The sequence below is a fragment of the Lissotriton helveticus genome, chromosome 7, assembly GCF_964261635.1.
Source record: "Lissotriton helveticus chromosome 7, aLisHel1.1, whole genome shotgun sequence".
NCBI classification, from domain to species: Eukaryota; Metazoa; Chordata; class Amphibia; order Caudata; family Salamandridae; genus Lissotriton; species Lissotriton helveticus.
Genome location: NC_136068.1, coordinates 208,228,976 through 208,251,834, shown reverse-complemented (window position 1 = coordinate 208,251,834; position 22,859 = coordinate 208,228,976). Strand labels below are relative to the sequence as shown.

General features: G+C 44.2%; 1 protein-coding gene across 2 annotated transcripts in view; it reads right to left on the bottom strand.

Annotated features, from left to right (window-relative positions):
• CIMIP1 (ciliary microtubule inner protein 1) overlaps positions 1-22,859 on the bottom strand; it is a 136,407-nt gene that overhangs the window by 106,720 nt on the left and 6,828 nt on the right. The gene's annotated exons all lie outside the window — the stretch shown is intronic.

Genomic DNA, 22,859 nt, shown 5'->3' with positions numbered 1-22,859 from the left:
AAGGGCCAGCCCTATCCATTAATATGAGTCATGTCCTTGACGTATTCTGGACCTGGAGGGGCGACACAAGCATGCTCTCATTTGTCTGACAGTGGACAACCATCACTGTAATGGGTTAAGCATGCAGAGCAGAGATGGCAGCAACGTACTGTGTTTTGTGAATTAGTAGTTGTGACTGAACATTTTTATGTGTATCATTGGAGTGCAGCCTACAAGCCAACTCATGTAAAGTTCCGCTTCTACGCGCTATCCCACAGCCTAGTGCTAGCATCCAGAGTGTGAGTTAAATGTGTGTATGTGGCCTATGTGATACATGCATTGTGTGTATGAGTGAATCATAGTAATGGATGCCTCTGATTTTCATTTTGTAAACCCCTAGCATGTTCCTCTGCACAATACAGAGATGAGGTTGTTTTACCAGAGAGTGGCAGTATTGCTGACCTTCCTGAAGCTGGAGGGAAGACACCTAGGCACTGAAGTGGAGAAAGAAGAGAAAACGCTTTTTTGAAATTCCATTAGGTCATTTTGCTGAAAGAGCATGCTAATTAGTTTTCCTGTGCACTGCCATTTGGTAGATGGTGGGGGTAAAGGGTGGGACTGCAGTCCCTGGTATTTAAAGTGAGAAGGTTCCTGCAGCCTTTTTTCTCTTTTCTGATCAGTGCTCAGTGCAGCTGTTGATCACCATTTGCAGAAAGAGAGCACTTTTCTGCGCCTCAGTTATGGGTATTCCAGGATGGCGATTACTCCGCTGTGAGCAGCATCACTCTACTATGTCTGGAAAACAGCCTGCAGAGAACACATTAAAGAAAGAAGAATCACCTTAAACTGGTTCTGAAAGCACAGATGTAGCAAGCTGTCTCTTTATATGAAATATCAAAATATGAGATCTATTGTGTAAAGAGTCCAGGGGTCACCTTATGAGTGGACAGGGGCTTGCTATGGCAAACCCAAAGTGTTCAGTTTTGGAGTAGAATAGACAAATAGCCTTAGGCTTATCACAGAGGATTGCAAGACATCTGAAAATACACACAATGGTCAAGAAATGAGACCCACGACTCAAGGAGATCCACACCAATTTATATAAATATCAAATATCTTTATATATGTTTAGGCATCAGAAGAAAATTGTTCAGAAATGTATGTTCTTAAATATGAATTCTTTTTAGTTCAAAAAGTCGACAGTGAGATTTCTGGAGGCTGCATTGTTTTTACTATGGGAGGAAAAGCCAATGTGACATTCAGGTATAGTACAGTAACTTACGGGGAGCCTTTTCTAAGAGTTAGGCAAGTGGTGGGCTGGGTCCAAGGCAGCACCAGCAGAACACCACCAGCGGCCCTAGAGCAGCCGGGGGCAGAGGTGCAAAACAGCATCGGGTGCCCACTGTTGTTCCATGGAGAATGGTCGTGGTGAAAAGAGGCTGCAGGCTTTGAATGGGGGACCTGTAGGGCTGAACCAACAGGGGGGCTCAGGCCTCACAATGCTTGAGGACACAGCACAAGGCCCAGGGGCAAAGGGTGCAGAGGTGTCTTTAGGCGTCAGGTTTTCTTACCGGGAGCAGATGTCCTAGAGGGGGACCTGTGTGCAGATGCTGCAGGCGACGTCAGAGGATGCACAAGAGGTGAAACCACAATGGACTAAAGCTCTGGAGGGCTGTGGAACCTTGATGGCACCACTGGACCACTTCAACTCGGGCGTGGAGCAACGGCTACAGTGGTGGCTTCAGGCATCGGGTTCTGTAGGTTCTGGAGTCCTTAGAGTCCTTTCTTTGGAGTTTCTGTAGGATGCATTGAACAATTCCGCTATTCCACTGGAGGTCTTGGTTCTTTATTGAAGACAGGCAGTCCACTAAGGTTTTGGAGGCACAACGGCTGCAGTTTCGATGAGGAACAGCAGACAGGCCGGTAGGGCTAGGGTCAAGTCAGTTGTTCTCTTCAGTCTTCTGCTTCCATGGCACTTCAGTATCTTTCTTCTTTGTAGGTCATTAGGATCTGCTTCTCTCGTGCCAGGGACCGCCCTAAATACGGAATTTAGGAGCATTAGGGGAGTGTTGGGTAGAAGCCAATAGGCTACTGACCCTCTAGGTCACTACGCCCCCTATATGACCACTTCATGTGGGAAGTGGGCATAACCATGTCCCAAGTTTCCTAAGTATGCCATCCCAAAGATGGCTTCTTCCAAAAATCGAGTCCACCTCAGTTTAGCTCACCTTAGGGTTGTACTAGCCTGGGGTGGCACACCTACCTGACCAGCTAATTTTTCTGCCTGTCCTGGGGTTCTGGGCAAAAAGGGGGTCAGCTTCCTCTCTTGTGAGGAGAGCCAGATCCACATTTCAAAGGCGGCAGCTCTTTGAAGCTTGCCTGCCTAGGAAGGCTAATCAGCAGTTCATTCTGTGGGAGGGTGTGCGACACCTTCTTCCTGGACACGCTTTGGTTCTGGGTCTCCTGAAAGCAAATGGCTCTCACCCTAAGAGGTCAGCGCAGTGTCTCGGGTGTCAGGCTGGCAGAAACCAGTCAGGGAGCACACCAGAGGCTGGTAGGATTTCAGGAGGCACCTCTAAGGTGCACTCTGGGTGCATGTATTGCTAAATCCTTCACTGGAATCAGTGTGGGTTTATCAATATGAGATGTTAGATACCAAACATCCCTATCTTCAATGAAGCCATCATGTAGCCGGGGAAATCGTTTTCACCATTGTCCAGCACGTTTTAAAATGGCTTCCTTGGTCACTTGCACTGGCAGTAATAGGGCTGACCATCACAGGGGCATATCTGCCCATACAGGTATGCCCTCACATGTAATATTCAGCACCTTGCCATAGGGCTGCCAGGCCCGCTGTAAGGGTGACATACAAAAATGATGTGCAGTGTTAGGGGACATGGCTTGGCAGTTCGGGCTGGACTGATCCCATTGGCACAGGGTCAAGACTGATTTGCATATAGCTGGGTCTGAACTGAGGTGGTGAAGTGAGCTAAAGAATGATGATGGATTCAACCCAGATCTGTGACTGGGGGAGAGTGTCTGAAAAGTTTCAGCAATGCGTCCATCATCTCCTTGTGTTTGCTGTGTTAGGGGACATGGCACACAGGGATGTGACATGTTGAGTTTTCACTTTTGTCTGTACCAAGGCATGCAGCCTGCAATCACAGCCTTTCATGTACTTGATGAGGGGTCCCTTAGGGTGGCACAATTAATGCTGCTGCCCTTAGGTACCCTCTTTAGACTCTGGGGACCTAGTTAGCAGGAAACCAGAGGACTTCCAGTCGAAAACACATCAGTTAACATGTCAAAACGGGCTACTTTCCTACACAGATATAGAATCCACATCTCATGTCTGCTTTGACTGTACAAAATGGGAGCCACTAACTCACTTGTTGTTACAACTTCAAGTTTTCTCTGGCCAATGAAGGAGGTGCTCCGCAGAGCACTCAGAAGACTGTTTCTGTTTGTTCCTGAATTGTGCCATGGAGGGGAGGTGCAATCATATTTGATCAGATTGAATAAAGTTTTTTTTCTACTTTTACTATGCTGATACTTTGGATTTTGGGGGCCAGGTGCACTGCGGATTGTTTGCAGTAGGGAAATTAGGAACTGCATTAAAAGTGTGAGGGATTGCTCATAGGAACTTTTACCCCATTGATTAGGGAAGAGCCAGGAGTCACCCTATGACACTTACTGGTGTCATGCATAAATGTTGCAGCCCATGCGACCATCTTCAGAACATGTTCTGGACCTGCAGAAGATCAGAAGTGTACTGGACCTGCTGACTTTAAACTGTGAGGAGCCCTGGTGGACTGTAACTGCTCCCCTGGTCCTGGTTTGATATAAAATAAACTTTTTTATGGATGGTGCATGGTGCGGAAAAACAAACATTTCTCAGCAAAATGTCTGTAATACATCACCCACATTAAAATAAGTGAAAGGAAAACAGTATTGAAAATAATCTGTTTAAGAATTATTCACAGTCCTCAGGGCAAGACTCTCTGCAGAACAGAGCTGGCTCTATCAGGTTTGTCCCCTCAAAGGCTAGGGCCCTGGGCCAGAGCCCACTTTGCCCATGCCTTAAAAATGTCTCTTATCATGAAGCACTTGCCGACAGAAGGGATGGCATTCTTTGGAAGAATGCCTGCAGCTAAGCAAATAAATGATGTGCAGATGAAGGATCTAATTAGACATTTTGCGCCAAAGCCAGCTCAGCATCTGCAAAGGTTTAAGAACAGTAAAAGAAAATATGGTGAACTCGATTCATGGTGCGTTAAGTAATGGGAATGAGTGAGGAAGAGTGATAGAAGTCAATGATGTTCATGCCCTTAACTGGTTAATGGTGACAGAGAGACTAAAGGACTAGTATCCCCCACTGAAGGAATACAGTTCAGATCTGGCAGAAAGGGATCCAGAGAAACTTGCAGTGTGGGCTGACAAGTGGTTAGATAACAGGGTTAACAAGGAGCTGAAGCTCAAGGGAAGAGGGAGACAGGAACTCTCAATGGACAGGTTGAAAAGCACAGGATAAAGGCAGGGCAATAATCAAGGTTCCAATGGGTGTCAACGCCTTGATGCTCTTGGGCTAAGTTGCGCGGTACAAGTCTTCCCTCATTCAAAAGCAAAAAGAAAATTGGGTTCAAAGTCAGAAATAGCACAAGGAGAAAGGAGAAAAAGAAGGTTCTTCCAAGCCCAGAGTGAACATTTGTTTTTAGGTGTCACAATTAGGGACATTACAAGAGAGACAGTCAAGTGAAAGGCCTGCTGCTTCCATGATAGCAAGTGTGTTGACTGTTGGTGAGAGGACCCGAGAGGGCCCTGCTACACCCACCTTAGCTTGGATAACGTTTGGGTAGGAGACTCAAAGGCCGTGAAGCACATACACCCAAACACAATAGGGTTTGCGTTAAAAGCTAGTGTCAATGGGAGAAATGTTCCTGCCCTAAAAGATACAGGAGCTTGTGGAACTATCATTGAGAGAAAGCACCTGAAACCCAAAGAGGACCCCACTGTTTACAATGGCACAGGCTTAGTAGCCAGAGGAGAAGACATGGAATACGGATTGCCCAGCTGACGCAGAAATCAATGCCAAGTCGGCCATTGTTGATGCAGGGGTGAGAGAGAAGCAAGGAGCTGGATTTGTCTTGGGCAATAATTTGATTCCTCTGGTTTAGTACTTGGACCATAAGCCTACATGGCTTAGACCCCATCAGCAGTGCTGACCACAGCACAGGCTGCATGTCAGCCTCTGGAGGATAATGGAACCATTGGAACCACATTCCCGATGTGCAGAGACTAAAACAAGGTAGCAAGCTGGCAGACTTCGCGAAGGCAGTGGTTGTGGCATCCACTACCCTTGCTAATGATGGAGAGGAGAATTCAATACCCGATGAGGAGAAGTGCTGGAGTCTGGGTCACTACTAGAGCTGCATTGGGTTATTTCCTGCTGGAGGATCTGCCCAGAAGGAACTCCGTGTGGTACAAGTTAACTGCCTATGCCTCTGGGACTTCCGAAGGAATCCCAGTTGCATGTCAACAAAGAAATGGTTGGAAAGCACTATGTTAGCTGGGATGATATGTTGCTGTACAGTAAGCACGCACATGCAGGTGCTAGCAAGAGACTAGTGCATATAAACGCCCTGTTACTACGTGCCACAAAGTGTCCTTAGCCGGGCAACTGGGCATTGGAAAAACCCAGGACAGGCTCCACTCTCTGTTTTACTAACCAGGTATGTACAGAGACACAGAGAGGTTTTGCAGAATCTGTCTCACTGGGCAACTGAGTCAGGAGGTAAGACCACAGCAACATTAGTGCCATTGCCGGTTGTTTGGGTTTTATTTGAATGGGTGGGAATAGACATTGTTGGTCCATTCCAACCTAACTCACTGTCAGATAGCAGGTATATCTTGGTTGCTGTGGATCAGACCACCCGGTATCCATAGGTGGTAACCCTAAGGAGCACAACTTCATAGGTGGTAACTGGCGCTGTCCCAGAGATATTGTCTGTGGTTGGATTTCCCAAGATTGTAACTACAGACCGAGGAACAAATGTCCTCTTTTACATGAGAGAAAGATGTGGCAGCAAGCTAGTGTGACATACAATGGAGAATTGCTGACCATCTACAAATAAATGGGTTAGTGGAGGGGCTCTAACAAGACCCATATTAGCATTATGGAAACTCTAAAAAAGAACCTCAGGAGGAAATTAGATTTTTTCCTAACATGTCTCTTATTCACTTAATGGGAAACTCCACAGAAGGGAATGGATTTCAGTCCCTCTAAGGTTCTGTTTGGGGAGTGAGAGCGTGGCCCACTCACCTTGATCACAGAAGGCTAGGAAGGAACTTCTAGATCACCTTAGAAGGATGTGAGCCACTAGGTGATTGGTTTCGGAAAGTTGATAGTGCAATACAGGGGTAAGACAAAGAAAACCCTTCAGGCTAGCCAGTAGCTGACGAAAGAATGGTATGACCAGAAATCTATTCTGACTGGATACTTTGAGCTTTGGAGGATGAATGGTATGGTCCATACAAGGAAGTGCAGAAATAATCTGAACAGAATTACTTTGTGAGCATGGGTGCCACGCAGGAACCCAGAACGGTGTTCCATGTAAACCTGCTGAAGTGTTACCTCTGAAGAAATTACCCAGGAAACATCACAGATACGGCAGAGGAAGTAGAGGATGACAGTGAGCCTCTTACTCACCTACCTCATAGTGGCAGGAGGGATTGATCTGTGGAATCCGTTGAAGGGATACAACTTACCCCCGAGCTGGTGCCTGAGCAGCAGAAAGGATGTAGGAAGCATGGGTGTCCGCAGGGGGGGGCAAGGAGGGGCGCTTGCCCCCCCCCCTGGAGCACCTCTCCTTGCCCCCCCCTGCACACTCCCATATGCACAAATGCTTCCCGGAAGGAGGCCTGGCGCCGGGGCTCGGAGGGAGGCCTGACGCTGGGGCTCGTCATCTGCAAAAGTCCTCAGCTCCCTCTAAGCACAAGAGCAGCCCCACCCCGCCCATTATCATTCTGTGTGGGGCTGATTGCCACATACAGAATGACAATGGGTCAGTCTGGGCTGGCACAGCATGTGGCGGCCTCCTAAAGCCTCAGTCCAGGGCAGGGCAGGGCATTCTGTCACATGGAAGTGCAAAAACGCCCATGCTGCTGCTAGGTTAGAATCCAGTTAGCTAAAGGAAGGCGGTGAAAGAAGTTGAAAGGAAAGGATTATAGTTATAGTATAGCAGCCATGGTTGCTGCTTTTTTATTTTATGCAACTAACAACGATTGACAAAGTCAATAATTCTGGCTTGTTGTAGGTGTAACATTACTTGTTCTAAGTGTAACGTCACTTGTTGTATTATATATCTGGATGCAATGACAGAAGCAACAAAAATACCAGTCGGGCGGCACATTATATCAAGCACAGCATTTTAGCTTATGTGTTTTAAGCCACGCGTTTTATTACATCCAACACGCTTTTGGAGAGACCCGCTTAGTTTTTTCATCCCACTTAAAGCTCTGGAAACAACGCCATGTAACAGTCGCCCCACACCAAGGCACTGTGAATCATGCATGACTCATGCCTTCCACTTTTTCAGATTGCCTATGTGCAGGGGCATAGTGAACCCTTCTCCAGTCCACCCCTTGCTTTAGGAACTACAGCGAGGGTGGAGTTCTTAGTGGTCTCATAATTATTGTGAAAAGGTGAGTGAGTAAGTAACTGAAGGGATGGGTGGATGGATGGCTGGATACACGAGTGAAATGCTGGATGGAAGGATGAGTGAAAGGGTGGATGACGGGCGAGTGAATGGGTGGATGGATGAATGAAATAATGGATGGATTGATGAATTGATAAGTGAAAGGGTGGATTGATGAATTGGTAAGTGAAAGGGTGAATGGATGGACAGATGAGTGAAAGGGTGGATGTAAGGCTGGATGAGAGAGTGAAAGGGCGGGTAGATGGACAAAAGGATGGATAGATGAGTGAAGGAGTGAAAGGGCGGATGGATGAGTGAAAGGATGGATGAATGATAGGTTCAATGGATGGATTCATGAGTGGATGAGTAGATGGATGGGTGGGTGGATGGAAGGATGGATGGCTAAGTGAAAGGGGAATCGAAAGAGGAAGGGGGATGGGTAAACGGATGACTGAACGGGTGAATGGCTGGATGGATGAGTGAATGGATGGATGGGTGAAAGGGTGGATGGATGGATGACGGATGAGTAAAAGGATGGATTGAGGGATGGTTGAGTAAAATGATGGATGGAAGGAAACGTGAAGCATAGGTTTGTAAATGGATGAATATGGACATGGATGGGCACACAGATGGAAGGACAGAATGAATGGTGAAATACTGAATGATGGATGAAAGTATGATGACACATTGTAGCCCCATTATCTTAAGATACATTTCCTAGACATTGACTTTCCCATTTATATGAGTGATTGTCTCTATATAATATGTGTGTGTTGTAACGCACTCCAACACTCTGCCCCACATACTTGGGATGAGTAGCACTATAGAAGAAATTAAATACACATGAGAGAGGGTCTATGTGAAGATGAGGGGCGCCATTGGAGGGTGGTAGCAAGGCCAGACTGGCTGGACTGAGCATCAGGCGTTTTCTCTGGGAGCAGGAAAGGTGGGGGCGGTTTTGTTACCACAAAAAGACCTGCACACTTACATGCATGGAAACATCAAGGAGGACAATCCCCTCCGAATATGCAAATGTGGTGTAAGCTTGTAGGGGCAGATTTACAAGCCCCTTGGGCCACTTTTGCGTCACTTTTCCCATGTTAAAAGTGACGCAAAAGTGGCACAAGGGGCTTGTAAATCTGCCCTGTAGCATTCAGCTTTTGGGTTGCATGTGGGGTAATTTTAGGGTTCAGGGTGGGTATGGGTTTTGGGGTGCCAGGGATAACTTTAGGGTTCAAGGTGGGTATGAGTTTTGGGGTGCTAGGGGTAATTTTAGGGTTCAGGGTGGATATGGGTTTTGGGGTGCCAGGGGTAATGTTAGGGTTCAGGGCAGGTATGAGTTTGGGGGGGGGGCAGGGGTAATTTTAGGGTTCAGGGTGTGTATGGGTTTTGGTGTACCAGGGGGGTAATTTTAGGGTTTAGGGTGGGTAAGGGTTTTGGGTTGCAAGGGGGGGGGACATTTTAGGGTTCAGGGTGGGTATGGGTTTTGGGGTGCCCAGGGGACAATTTTAGGGGTCAGGGCGGTAATGGGTTTTGAGGTGCCAGGGGGCTAATTTTAGGGATCAGGGAATGTATGAGTTTTAAGGGGCCAGGGGGGTAATATTAGGGTTCTTATGTGTGCTCTAATTGTTGTCCATTTTCAAATGCAGAATTCACCACTTTTTTTTCTCAAACTTGGCCTGAGAATTACCGATCCTGATTGTCTGCCATTTTAGCCCCGCCCCTATTGATTAACATTAGCCACGCCCCTTCGCTTGCCAGGTTTGCCCCCCCCCTGGAAAAATGTCTGCGGATGCCCATGGTAGGAAGATGCTGGGATAATTTTCCCACCTGTTCTTATTGGCTCCACGGTTAACACCGGTCAGTATTCATGAGATTAACACAGGAGACAGTTTGCCTGCCGTAGCAAGACTGAGAGTCCAGGAATTTATTAGCGCAGAGATGGCCAAGATGTTTGATTTGAGAGCGACAGAGATCTCGTAGTCCTTGGGTAATGTTGGTGCCCAAACAAGTTAACACAGACTTGCGCTTTTATGTGGACTGCAGAGTCTCAACAGAGTCACTATGATAGGTGCTCGTTCAATCCCCAGATCTGATGTGGTTGTGGACTGGCTCAGCACTGCAAAATACTTGAACATTTCTGATCTGACCAGCAACTTCTGAAAGATTGTTTTACCACCCACTGCCAGAAGAGACCGCATTCTTTATTTATGGTTATTGTACTTGTAGGTAATGCCTTTTGGGTTAAAAAATGCTCCATCTGCGCTTTCCGGTGCCTGGTGAACCATGTTCTATCAGAGCTAGAAGAGCTTTCTGTTGCATACCTGGATGGCACAGCAGTGTTCAGCAATTGATGGGAAGAACACCCGAGGCACCCTAAACAGATTTCTGTCAGTATACAGAGCATGAAAGCGATCATCAAGGCAAGCAAGTACCAGGTGGGGCAGTTCACTGTAGTCTACCTTGGCCCTCGGTCGGTAACAGGAAGATTTGCCAGTTAGATGCAAAGCTTCAACCAATATTGGAGTGGGAGGTGCCCACAACCCAGGCACATTTGAGAGCCTTATTAGGATTGACCCGTTACTAATGTTACTGTGTAGCTAACTATGGGACCCCTGTGGTCTCTTTCACATATGAGAAGCAGCCCAAAATTGTGATTAGGAGTTGGGCGTTTGGGAAATCTTTTAACTGAAGAGAACACTGTGCAATGTGCCTGCACTGAAACACCCCCTCCCCCCTTCGTGGTACACTCAGATGCTTCAGACAAGGGAATTGGAGTGGTGCTATCTCAATTCGATGACAAAGGGAGGAATCATCCATTGGCCTTTATTAGTCGTTACTAACAAGGTAGCAGGACCTGGAGGCCACTGAAAAGAAAGCACCTTGCAAACAGTGTGGGCGCCGAGAAAGATATGGTCAAATCTGCTAGGTATTAATTTTGTGGTCCAAACAGATCACAAACCACTCATGTGAAGGGTGCAATGAAGAGTGGAAGTCCCACGTTCTGAAGATGGTCTATCTCACTACAAGCACACAGTGGAGCACGAAGCCAGATAGAGAACAGATGGCCTTTGCTGGTGGATTTGCTGATTCAACAACTGAATTTCTCCAACAGTGGAATAAGGTTCTGGGTAGTTTGATCTGGGAATGGCATCTGTTGGGACAGGAATGTTCCCTACATGGTGTACAGTTGTGGTCCCATGCACTCAGTGCCCGACTGCAAGTTGATGGTATGCTGGTTTTTGATACTGGCGTCAGCATTATGCCAATCCAGTGTGTGTGTGCGCAAAGGCATTACCTGTCCCTTCACAAAACTGAGGTCCTGAACATGTTCTGGACCTTTCGGGTCACACCAAACGTGCAATTATTTCCCTGACATTAGACTACCATCTCCTTGATGGGTTTAGGATGCAAAGCAGTGGTGGCAGCATACTGTGTTTTGTAAATGAGTAGTTGAGACAAAACCTTTTTAACTGTGTCATCATAGGGTAGGACTACAGGTCCGCTCAACATTCGTCCTGTATGTTATCCCAGATCGTAGCACTAACATAGAGTACATATTATGCATGTGCATGTATGTGGCTTGCGTGGTACATGCATTGTGCGCATGAGTGAACCATAAAATCCACATCCCATTTAATTTCATTGTATAAAAGTGGGTGCTCTGACACACTTGTTATTAAAGTTCCATGTTCTCTTTGACCAAGGAAGGAAGTGGTCCTAAGAGTACTCAAAGGATTGCAGTGCAACGAGAGCTGGGGCACGCCCAACAGCCAGCTTCCCAGATGTGAGATGACATCACCTAGAATCTTACCCAGAAAGTAAAAGCTGTTACCCTGTCCTGAATTGCTTAGAAGCCAAACTGTCTGCTAACAGAGGTAAGGAGCCTGCCAGCCCAGCAGGAGGTGTGATTGTCCAGGGGAAACCAGAAGCAGCTTGGCACCAGACGTTTGAGGATCCTTTCACACAGGAGGACTTAAGGAAGCAATCTGCTTGCTCTAAGGAAAGTGAGTGCAGCCAAGTGGTTTCATGCTGCTGTGACCACAAACTGTACCCTGGTAATCTATACTGCTACATCAGTGAATTGTGCTGTAGCAGGTTATTGTGACCCTGACACAGCTGACGACAAGCAGCGTGTACGTTTGACTGAAAGAAGCCGTGCTAACAAGCCAGGGAAGGATACAGCGAGAACCTGCACCCGAGAAGACATTGCGAACAAGTCTTTTAATACAATTCAACGCTAAGAGATGCCCACACGTTGTGTCACATCGAGATGATTGACTTGGCTCTTCTTCAATAGGAGCATTGAGGTCCTGATGAGAACTCCCTAACAATTGGAGTTCGAAACGCGTAGACCGCTAGTTCGTACGCCATAAGATCTCAAAAATTATTTTTGATTGTTCAAATGAATTATAAGCATAAAAAACTCAATTTTCTATGGCTTTTGTATATATAAGAAAGTAAATGTAAATAGAGCATTGTTTTTCTGTGTGCAAGGGAATGTTTGAATGTGGTGACTGAGTGGGAGTGAAGAGTTTTCTTTGAATCTGTACAGTGTCATGTATTAGTCATTATATAAAATGTTTTTGTGTGTGTAGGTTGTGAAAAATTGTACAAAGAATATAAACTAATTGACATATGGTTTTTGAATAATATAATAAAAAATGATTTATTCAGACTAAAGTAGGAGTCTTAATCCCATGTTTGGTTTAATTCCAATGTGCTGTGATAAATAAGAAGAAGTGTATACAACAGTATTGGCAATTGCTCAGTTTAGCAGTAGCAGGTTATTGCCACCCTCAGAAGACTGTATTCAGGTGGTCTTGTGACCAATGGCCTAACAGCCCAGGCAACATTTAACGCAAAGCCCAGAAGCGGGCTTGCCGCCAGCCGGAGACCTATGATGATGACAGAGCTCCCTACACCTGGACACACTCAGAGTGACATCCTCCACTGCTGCCGCTGAGATCACGGGCCAAGAGTGGGAGCACATTCAGCCTAGAACATCCTGTGGTCCCTCTTAGTGGCAGAATGTGTCCATTGTGGTGAGAAAATAACATGCAAGGACAGCAAAATGGACTGAGTGAACAAACTAGAAAAAGAAAGGGGGTCATTTGCACCAGAGCTTAATACCCGCCCAGACAGAACCACAGCCCTGGTGATGGAGATGGAGACAGAGAGAAAGAGTGAAAGAGAGAGAGAGAGTGAGTCAGGGAAGGAGACCACTGGCTCCAAGCGCAGTTGACCCACACCAGTAAAGCATTTAAATCGGGTGCTTGTCTTGTGTGGTATTGGATTTTCTGTGTGTATTGCAGTACTTTGGACTGGAAAATCCCCTATTGTACTGCAGGGAGATTGTTGAATTCTGAGTTTGAAGCACTGAGTTTGAAGCATCCAGACACTACCTACCTAAAAATCCTGTTACTTTTGACCATTTATACTATTGAGCTTGAGTCCCAAGTGTGGCGAGCGTGTATATGGGCATTTTTAGGAGAAAGGTCCTACATTGTTCGAGATACATAGACAATATTTTCTTTATTTGGAGAGGAGAAAAACAACTCAATGAATTCTGTCTATTGATAAATCTTTATGACCAAAATTTTAAATCCAACATAGTAGGGAATGGGTTTGGTTTCTTGATATATGGACTGAACATGAGAATCAGCAACTGCAAGTGTCATTATATACGAAACCGACAGCCAGGAATACAGTCTTACATTTGGACAGGTTTCATCCTCGCTGCCAAAAGCATTTAGTCCATTTCCACGACTTAGCAGAGACTGTACCAACATCACTGACTTCATGAAGACAATTTTGAACCTAAAAAGCTGGTTTGTAATACTCTAAAAAGAGCTGGGTATTACAACAGGGAAAGTATGTTCCAGGATAGAAGAAAAGAAAATGAGGACAAACTGGTGTGTGTAGTATGTCATTCAAAACCTTGCCCATAAAATCAGGCAAATAGTAAACTCCGAATGACACCTACTCAACATCAATACCTCAGTACCTCAGTGATGTTATCTAGACCAACTTTCGTATTCAGAGAGAACCGCAACCCGAGAAATATCTGAGGCAAATCTATAATGGACAGTGAACAGTACTTAATTCAGAAATGTAATAAAGGAGAGAATCCTATTAAAGGGAATCACAAATGTGAGTCATGCTATGCATGACTCATGCATTTGAAGGAATGATTGTTGCTGACGACATTACTAATGAACTAAAAAGAATCAACTTGAATAAAATTACAAATTGTAGATCTTCCAATGTGATATACCTCATTTTATGCACATGTGGTCTGGTATACATAGGAGAGACTGGTCAATAGTTTAGAGTGTGTTACAGTGAGCACAAATCTGCAATTCGTAACTGCAAGAACATGGCTCCTTTAGTCCAGCACTGGATTCAATTTGGTCATAGAGTGAGAATCTGACATGGATAATTTTTTAGAAGATTAAATACAGCAAACCAAAGGACGATAATGTGTTCTGCAAAAAGAGAGAAGTGTACCGGATTTTTACGTTGAATACGCACGCAAGGAGCTTGAATAAGATGATCCTGTGGGAGAATGCCATTCAGTAACCGCCTTTGCGCTGCTCGGGTCGAATGTTTCTCTTGTATACCTTTCACTACCCATCCCGGAGATATCTCAAGACAGGGGAGAAGGTGCCTCCAGCACCTCACCCTTTTGAAATATCAGCCCTCTTTAGTCATTCTTTCTATACTCTTTATTTTTACGGGTCTCAATAGTGTGAATGCTATTTCTTGCTTATTGAATGTTGTAGTCTAGTTCTTCTGTTTTTTTGGGGCCTTTGGTTACAATATAGATCACTTTCATTATAAGTGTTAGGGTTTAAATTCAGCTTAGCTGTCTCCACTACAGGACATGTTTTTGTAAAAAACTTTTGTAAGAGTCTATTCAACCATCATGGTGTCCTCACTAGAATATCTCTTTTAATAAGGAGAAGGTTCTCTTTCAACAGGGAGATGGTTTGTCCATTCTATGTTTTTGTATTGCCCCAACTTGCATTGTGTTTGAGACTGAGGCAGAGTCTTATGATGTCATCCTCTGTTTATGTTTTCTCCCCCCCGTTCCGGCGTTGTTACGTGACGCGAGTCAAGCATTTAACGCGGTGTTCTCCGAGTTATTGTCTTATAGTGGTTGTGGCTGCAGGATCCCTCTGTGTATCCTATAAAATTACTCATCTCCGTTTTCCTGAAGATCAAGATTCGGTCTGCAAGCACGTGGCTAATCCGGTACCTTTTACATCCTTTTTTACTTTTTTGGGCCATTTTTGGCACTGTTTACCTGTATTGAGGACATGATGTTCTCTCCTGGGGGGGGACTTGGTCTTTGGATATTTGTGCCCCTTCTGTAGATGCATTTTGTTACTTTATATTGTAATTTCTTTACCGCTATTGCTTTGCATCATTTTACTATTTATGCCCTGAAAAAGGTGGTTCCCCACATCTTGGCTCTCACTGAAACGTGTGTTGGTGCTAATTGATGGTGAACCTGAAGACCAAAAATTGCTTGAAATTAGTTACAAGATAATGAAGGAAGATACCTAAGAGATTTATCGTTATTCTGAGATCCAATAAATTTGTATAATTAAGCAGGAAAATTACTAAAAACCATGGATCCATGAAACCAATAGAAAAAACATTTTGATTGAATTAAAATCGCTAAGGAGTCCATTGCATTTTTGTGCTTGGTTTAGGATAGTGATTCGAGCATAGCTTACTGAGTTGGGTCTGAGGTTCCCTAATGTGATGTTTTATTTGTATGAATACGTGGATGTATTGCAAGTATGGATGTTGTATGACTGGGATAGGATTGTGGGGTTAAATTGATATTAGTGTTTGTGGGGTGTCATTAGAACTGCTTAATGAGATCATCTGTGATTGTCTATTTTAGTTATATTTGTATTATATGTCTGTTGGAAATTATACATGGATATGTGACTATGAATATATGCATTACTTGAAATGCAAAATAACAAATCATGTATTATACAATAAAAGTTTCATTTGATCTCATGGGATATTGTACACGTTGGCTCCAAAGTAATATTTTTATCCATTCAGCGTCCACCAGTGTTAAAGTAAGGAGTATGCAGCTTTCTGTGTTTGATTTGTACTTTATTCCTCTGGTTCGGCCACTCCACATCCATGTGTTATGGGGCCCTCTTATCTCCTCTAAGCAAACTCCTGATTAGGACAAGATGCCTACTTGGCAAATGCTTTAGATACCAGTGACAGTTGCTGTGAAGACAAGAAGGAAGGAATCTCTAAATTTGGCAAAAGTCCTCCACCTGGTGAGTAACGGCTCTAGCCCCTGCTGCCCAGGTTTACCAGTGGGCCCACACCACAGTCGAAAATGAGGACTTTAGTACATACAATTGTGTGGATTATGGTACATTTTAGAATGGAGCACTTATTTTCCACTGACAGGATGTTTAGTTACCTCCAGTTTAAAGGAGCAGATTGGGTAGCAAAAAATATTGGCAAAGATTTAGCCATTTCAGTCGGCATCAAAAAGGAAGAAATGGGATTTCATACAGTTTTGAACACCAGGACTGAGGAGTAAGCATATAAGAGAAAGGGGAAAGCACAGCAATACAGCAGCCCCAATAAAGTGAATGGCCAGAAACTGGACGAAATGGATCAATTCAGAGCATAGTGTTGAGGCTGTGTACACCTGGTAAGCATTTGATGTAGAGAGAGGATGTACCAAGAACTGTCTAAAATGCCAGAGTGAGGATTTATGGAGAGCTCTAGTCTTAACTGTTAGTCAACCAGCCCGAAGGTTGTAATGCGACCTGTAAAGGGGGCATGAATCTGGTCAGCTTTTACAGAGTGTCTGTCAACTCCAAAACACACAGGAAGATTTTGTTTTCTTCTGTCTTATTTTTGAAAGTGTGGAATCTTGAGCCTTATCTTTTGAGAACCTCAAAAGACATCCTTGATTTCAGGAAACAACTTAAGTCATAGTCTTTTGGGGGAGAAAGGGAACCAAAGGTATGAAAGCAGTAGTTGTTAATAAAAAGATCCCCTTGTCATGCTCTCTCAGCCTTTTGGATAGTACTCCATAATTCAAGATAACTATATTATCCCTCCCAAATGCTATGCAACCACTCTGACATTGTTCATGCTTTGGTTTTTTTAATACTTTTTTTTTAATTAACAAAGTTAACATGTAATATTGCAGACAATGGCATGTTAGGCCTGTGCATATCAAATAGTGGACTTCCTTCAAAGCACATAAACCTAAGTTGACTTGAACGTATTTTCTCATTGAGTAATGGGTAATGTTATGACACTCTGAATTAGCTTTGATTATTTAAAAAACTGATTTTAAGATGGTGATGATGATAATATGTATTAGTAAAGCTCACAAAAGAAACAAGGTGTACTGGCATTAGAGGTTTATGTAGTGTAACACGTAACAGAATCTAGATGAGAAATAGAATAGAGTTTTTAGAATTTGTTCAAAATAAAAAGTGTCCTTGGTCAATCACAGAGAATCGGAATCATATTCCAGGCCTTTGCAGACAGGTATAAAATTGAATTGTCTCCAGTATGGACTATTTTTAGTAATGAATATAGAGGAAGATGAATTCATATTTACTCTTTTTAATTGCTTAAGCTGTATGATAGACAGCAAACTGACCCAAGAAATTGCTCTTAAAAAGGGCCTTTGGCAACTGACTGTTAATGAAGAGACTCCACAAGGTAAGTGTTAGACCTGGCATCATTGGCGTGAGTCTCCTTTCCATTTTGATGGATTGCCTCCTCTGTTTTGATATGTTTTTGCTGGTTTTATGCTTTGGGCACTCTGCCACTGCTAATCAGTTCCACAGTGCAAGTGCTCCCTATGTTAAATGTATGTATTAATTGGTCATTCCATGATTGGGTTATTTGATTTATCTGTCAGCCCCTAGTACAGTGCACCATGTGTGCCCAAGGCTTGTAAATCAAATGCTGCTGGTGGGCTTGCAGCACTGGTTGTGCCACCCACAGAAGCAGCTTATAAAGTGTATCTCAGGCCTGCCATTGCAAGGCCTATGGGTAGTCTTGTACTGCCATGTCGACTTGGCCAAGTGCACCCACTTGCCAGTCCTTAAACCTTCCCTTTGCTTCATGTTAGACACCCCTATGGTAGGCCCAAGGGCAGGGTGCCTTGTAAGTATAAGGTAGGACATGCTCTGGTGTGTGTAGCAAGTCCTAATAATGAATAACGGCCATTTTCGTTTTTCACTATTGAAGGCTACCTGTTCTCCTTAGGCTAGAATGGGCAGTTAGATTGTTACATTCTTATAATCCTAACTGACTCAGGGAACATGGTATAAATTTGAATTTAGTATGCCTGAACTCAGAATAATAAAATACATCTTTTAGTAAAGTTGGTTTTAATATTCTGTGTTTGAAAATACCACTTTTAGAAAGTAGGTATTTTCTTGCCTAACTGTCCAGGCCTGCCTCTGCTAGGTTGTGTATTCCTTGTCTTGGTTTGTGAGTGACGGGGCTGGGGGATTCCAGGAGACAGGCTGGGGCAGCCCAGTGGTGAATAGAGAGATATGCATCTAGATGGGAGGGAGGAGTTGCACCTGGGACCTGAATAGGGCTGGGCCTACCCTCTACAATGCTGGCTCCACCTCCTGTGACTTGTCTGATGTCGCTGCCCTGCACTGTGAAATGAGAGGAGGAATCGTGTCAACAAAGTGCTCCCGAACTGTATCTTCCCTCCCTGTGCTGGTTCCACCTCCTGTGGGGCGGCTGATGTCTCTGCCCTGCACAGTGAAAGGAAGGAGAGAGTCATGTAAACAAAGTTCTCAGGAACTGGTTTGGACTAGGCAGAGGCCTCTCTGCCTTAAGAGAACAAAGGATTTTGGGGTATAAATATTGGGACCATGATCCCAAAAAATTAGATCACTTTTGGAACAACAAACCGTTTGCCAAGGAGAAGAACGAAGGAAGCTGCAGGAGTTTTACTGCCCCTCTGCCAGTGTGCTCTTTGCTGGGTTGGCCTGCAGTGGTTGCTTCATTGCCAAGGAAAGGAGAAGGAACTTTTTAAGGACTTTCATCATCTTCAGAATATTCTCCAAGGGCTTGAATTGTGCTTGCCTCCTGCTGAAGTCTCAGGGACAAAAGAGTTCATCTCCAGCTCCCCTCTGAATTTCCTTGATGGGAATTCTGACTCCAGGCATTTGCGCGTTGCCAGGAGATGGAAGCGCGACGCATCAAGAAGAAACGTGTCGCCACCGCAGCTGAAATTGTTACATCGCCGGAGAAGCGAGCCTTCGCCGCAATGCCCTGGAAGCGTGTGTTCATCTAAGCTGTCTGCTGTCACATCACCGGAGAAGCGGGACGCCATCGAGAGAGTCGCCATCACATCACCGGAGAAGCATGTCGCAGGGCCTGGCGCGGCTCCAAAGTACAGAGTCGTAGCAAGGCTGCTATGGCGTCTAGGCATCGCCATCGCCGCATCAAGGGCACCATCTTCTTGCATCGCAACTGGATCATCGCATTCCATCAAGGCGCCATCTTGCGCACCGCAACGGGCCCACAGGTCGAGAATCTACGCATCACTTCCGCACCGGTAAGGATCAAGACGCATACCTTACTCTGCCCAAGCATTGAGGCACGACGCCTCATCTCCCCTGAATCACGGAACTAACGCATTTCCCCTTTTGCAAGCCTTTTGTTCACTTTGCGTTACGCATCTAGGTACTTTGTTGAGAACTTTGTTGCATTTATCATCAACTTGAACTAAGCAACGTTTTATCATCTTTAAGCAATCTTAAGTGTAGTATTATGGATTTTTTGTCATTTGTGGTCTTGTGTTAAGTCTATATAAAGAATACTTATTTTGATAAAACCTGTGTTTTGTCCATCTGTAGTGTTTTCACTGTATTACTGTGTATATTCACAAATGCTTAACACACTACCTCTGAGATTAGCCTGTCTGCTCGTGCCAAGCTACCAAGGGGGTGAGCAGGGGTTATTAAGGAGGGTAATCCCCTTATCCTGACTTAGAAGTAAGGGTCCCTATTTGGACAAAGGTGAATACCATTGCCAACTAGAGAACCCCAGAACTAACAGTAAAAAATACGAGTCTGTCTTCTACGACCCAAATGAGATAAGAAGCAATATTCTACATAACCTCGACTTTAGCCAAAGTATAAATAGAGAGCCTCAAGAGCAAGGAATTGTAGGAATACCAGCTTGACAAAATGACTGCTTGCACAATAGTTTTCCTGAACATGGAAGGCAGGAATGGGAGACTCTTTCCCAAAACTTTAAGCAGAAGGAAAACATGTTGATGTTAGGCTGAAAAGAAAGCTTACTGTCAACGAGGAATCCATGATTACGTCCCAAGTCTGATGGATTCCTAGCTTACAGGGCCACCATTATAGCGGCCACGGAATAAGAGAGCAAAAAATGATTGCTTTCCTCTTCCTCAAGCATAGTTAAAGGACTCCAGCTCATTCTGGAGGACGGCAGCAAAGGGAGTGAGCTACATAATAAATAGAGCAGGGCTCAGTGGGAATCCCAATGGCATCCAGTAACTTAAAGATTTAAAGGAGGACACAAAAGGGGGTGGAAACAAATTACGCCTGATCTGTAAAGGGCACAGTTCCAGGCCTTTTCTTGTATTCCTGTCTCTCATGAGCAGTTACATAATACAGGATCAGATACAGTGTTGAACATTCTCGTCATATGACTAGATCTGTCCTACTGGATGGTCAACCAATGGTGATGGATATTTGTGTTTTAGTACATTTCTCTTTATCACAGTTGTGATCACATCAATACAGATGGCTTGTCCAGCTACAGACAGATCTTCACAGCTTGTACATTTTTTATACATGCTATTTATACATACTTTTAGCCATGTATGTGGTAAATGAATTACCATGTTCTGTCCTGATTCAACAAAGTCATGTTAGATTACCATATGGATATGGAAAAAGTACACAGCTTATATTTTGTATTATAGGGTTAGATGTAGGTCGGTCGGTAACGGCCGAAAATCGGTATTTTCGGCCGTTACCGACCAGTATATGGGTGACAGGTATGTAGGGGGCATTATTTTACCGAATCGGTAAAATTACCGATTCGGTAATTTTACCTATTCGGTAAAATAAAAAAATCGGTAAATTTACCGATTCTGAGGCACCGAGATGTAGGTGGGACTCTTCAGAGTCCCAGAGGCCTTACAGAATCGGTATTTTACCATCAAATCCAATTTGATGGTAAAATACCGATTCCGGTGTGCATGCACATGTGTGCATGCACACCTATGCCATGTGACAGGCAGACCTGCCCTTAGGGCATGTATGCCTGCCACATGGCACCCGAGCCTGTTTTGGGGGTGCCAGAGGGTGTCAAAGTGACACCCCCTGCACCCATGTGCAAATCGGTATTTACCGATTCGGTAAATACCGCATCGGTAATGCCCATTCATTCCTATGGGCTTCAAAGCCCATAGGAATGAATGGGCATTACCGATTCTGTATTTACCGAATCAGTAAATACCGAATTCTTCAGAATCGGTATTCCAGCACATCTGGAATACCTACATATCCACCCCTTAGATTTACCGATTTTTAATTACCGAATCGGTAAAATTCGGTAATTAAAAATCGGTAAATCTATTTTACCTACATCTGGGCCATAGAGCGCAAATGTTCACCCACACTGGGGTATCCTGGCGCTAAAACAAGTTAAAAAAACCTGAGTCATAATCCATTAAATAAATTGACCACCTTTCGATTGAGGAGATAGCCAGGCCTTAGGACGTTTCTTGAATTTGAAAAACACCTGGTTCACCTCTAAGAGAATCTGGAAGCAAGTTCCAACTCTGGGCAGCCATGATAGAAAAGAAGTGCCCACCAACTGTCTTGCTGCGTAACTTAGGGACCTGCAGACTGCAGTGAAAAGCTGACCACAAATTGTGAGAAGGGCGATACTGAGTTAAACGGAACCTAAGGGTGAACTACTAGTTGAACAGACTGCCCTATGGATCAAATAAATCTGGTTATACAGGAGTCTTTCTTTCACCAGAAAGCAGCAAAGTTGAGCCAAAACCAGAGAGAACTGCAATAGCCACCACATGCTAAACTGGCTTCAAAGTTTTCTATTAGGCTGTACAGGCGAGCCCAAGTAGTTGGCATTGCTGTAATGTAAGCATGATGAAATAAATGCATTGAGAACTGTGACCTTCTGTACAGAATAGACAGAGAGAGAACATGGTTTAAGCTGAAACAAGCAAGACTTGACCCACAAGCGCCACATTGTAGTATATACCAAGAAACCGTAACTACTGATCTTTGCCTATATTTTGCCATACTGCCTAGTTTTAAGTAATGTTTTGATAATCAGTCATGTAAGGTTGTTTGTTTCTTTAATTTTCTCTTCCTCCTTTAATTAGTTGATATATTCTATCTGTCTTGATTTGTTCCAAACAAACAAAGCTTTAGAATTTTTTTTTAAAACTGCAAGAAAGTTCAAGAGTGGTATGATTTTAAAAATTGCCTACTACTTCTTTTTAGCAATTTGCACCTTTGCCTCCTGTGTCTCTTCTGTTTTTTGGGGAGGGAGGGGCTGTAGAGAATCTACCAGGATCTATTATCCAGAGAGTGTCAGAGTAATGTACAGAAGATCAAGCAGGAAAAAACAGCATGATACATAGTCAGACAATGAATCTAGAAAAGGGATTAGTATGGTTAAAATAGATGTCATCCCCATAGGCACAGGGATAACAAAGAACTGCAGTGCCATGCCTTTTAATGGTTTGGTGTGTTTTCGTTAAGCCATGGATGTGCAAGCGCAGAGAGTAATATGCTATTCATTACCATTGCTGAGAGTGGGGAGGAACAATGACTCACAAGACACATGTGCATATTGTATTGTATTGTATTGTAATTGGATTTATATAGCGCTTACTACCCCTGACGAGGCATCAAAGCGTTTTTTCGGCGAGTAGCACGCTACTCCAGGACCCATAGAGGATTAGTGTTGAATTAGTATAGTGAAACATGTAGGTACATTTTAAGTGGTGGATAGGTTAGTCAGTTATTTGGATTTGGAATGATAGCAGAAGGATAGAGGAGGACAAAGGTTTGTATTTATATAGCGCTTGTTGAAGCACGCTATTCAGAAAGCCTATAAAGGATTAGT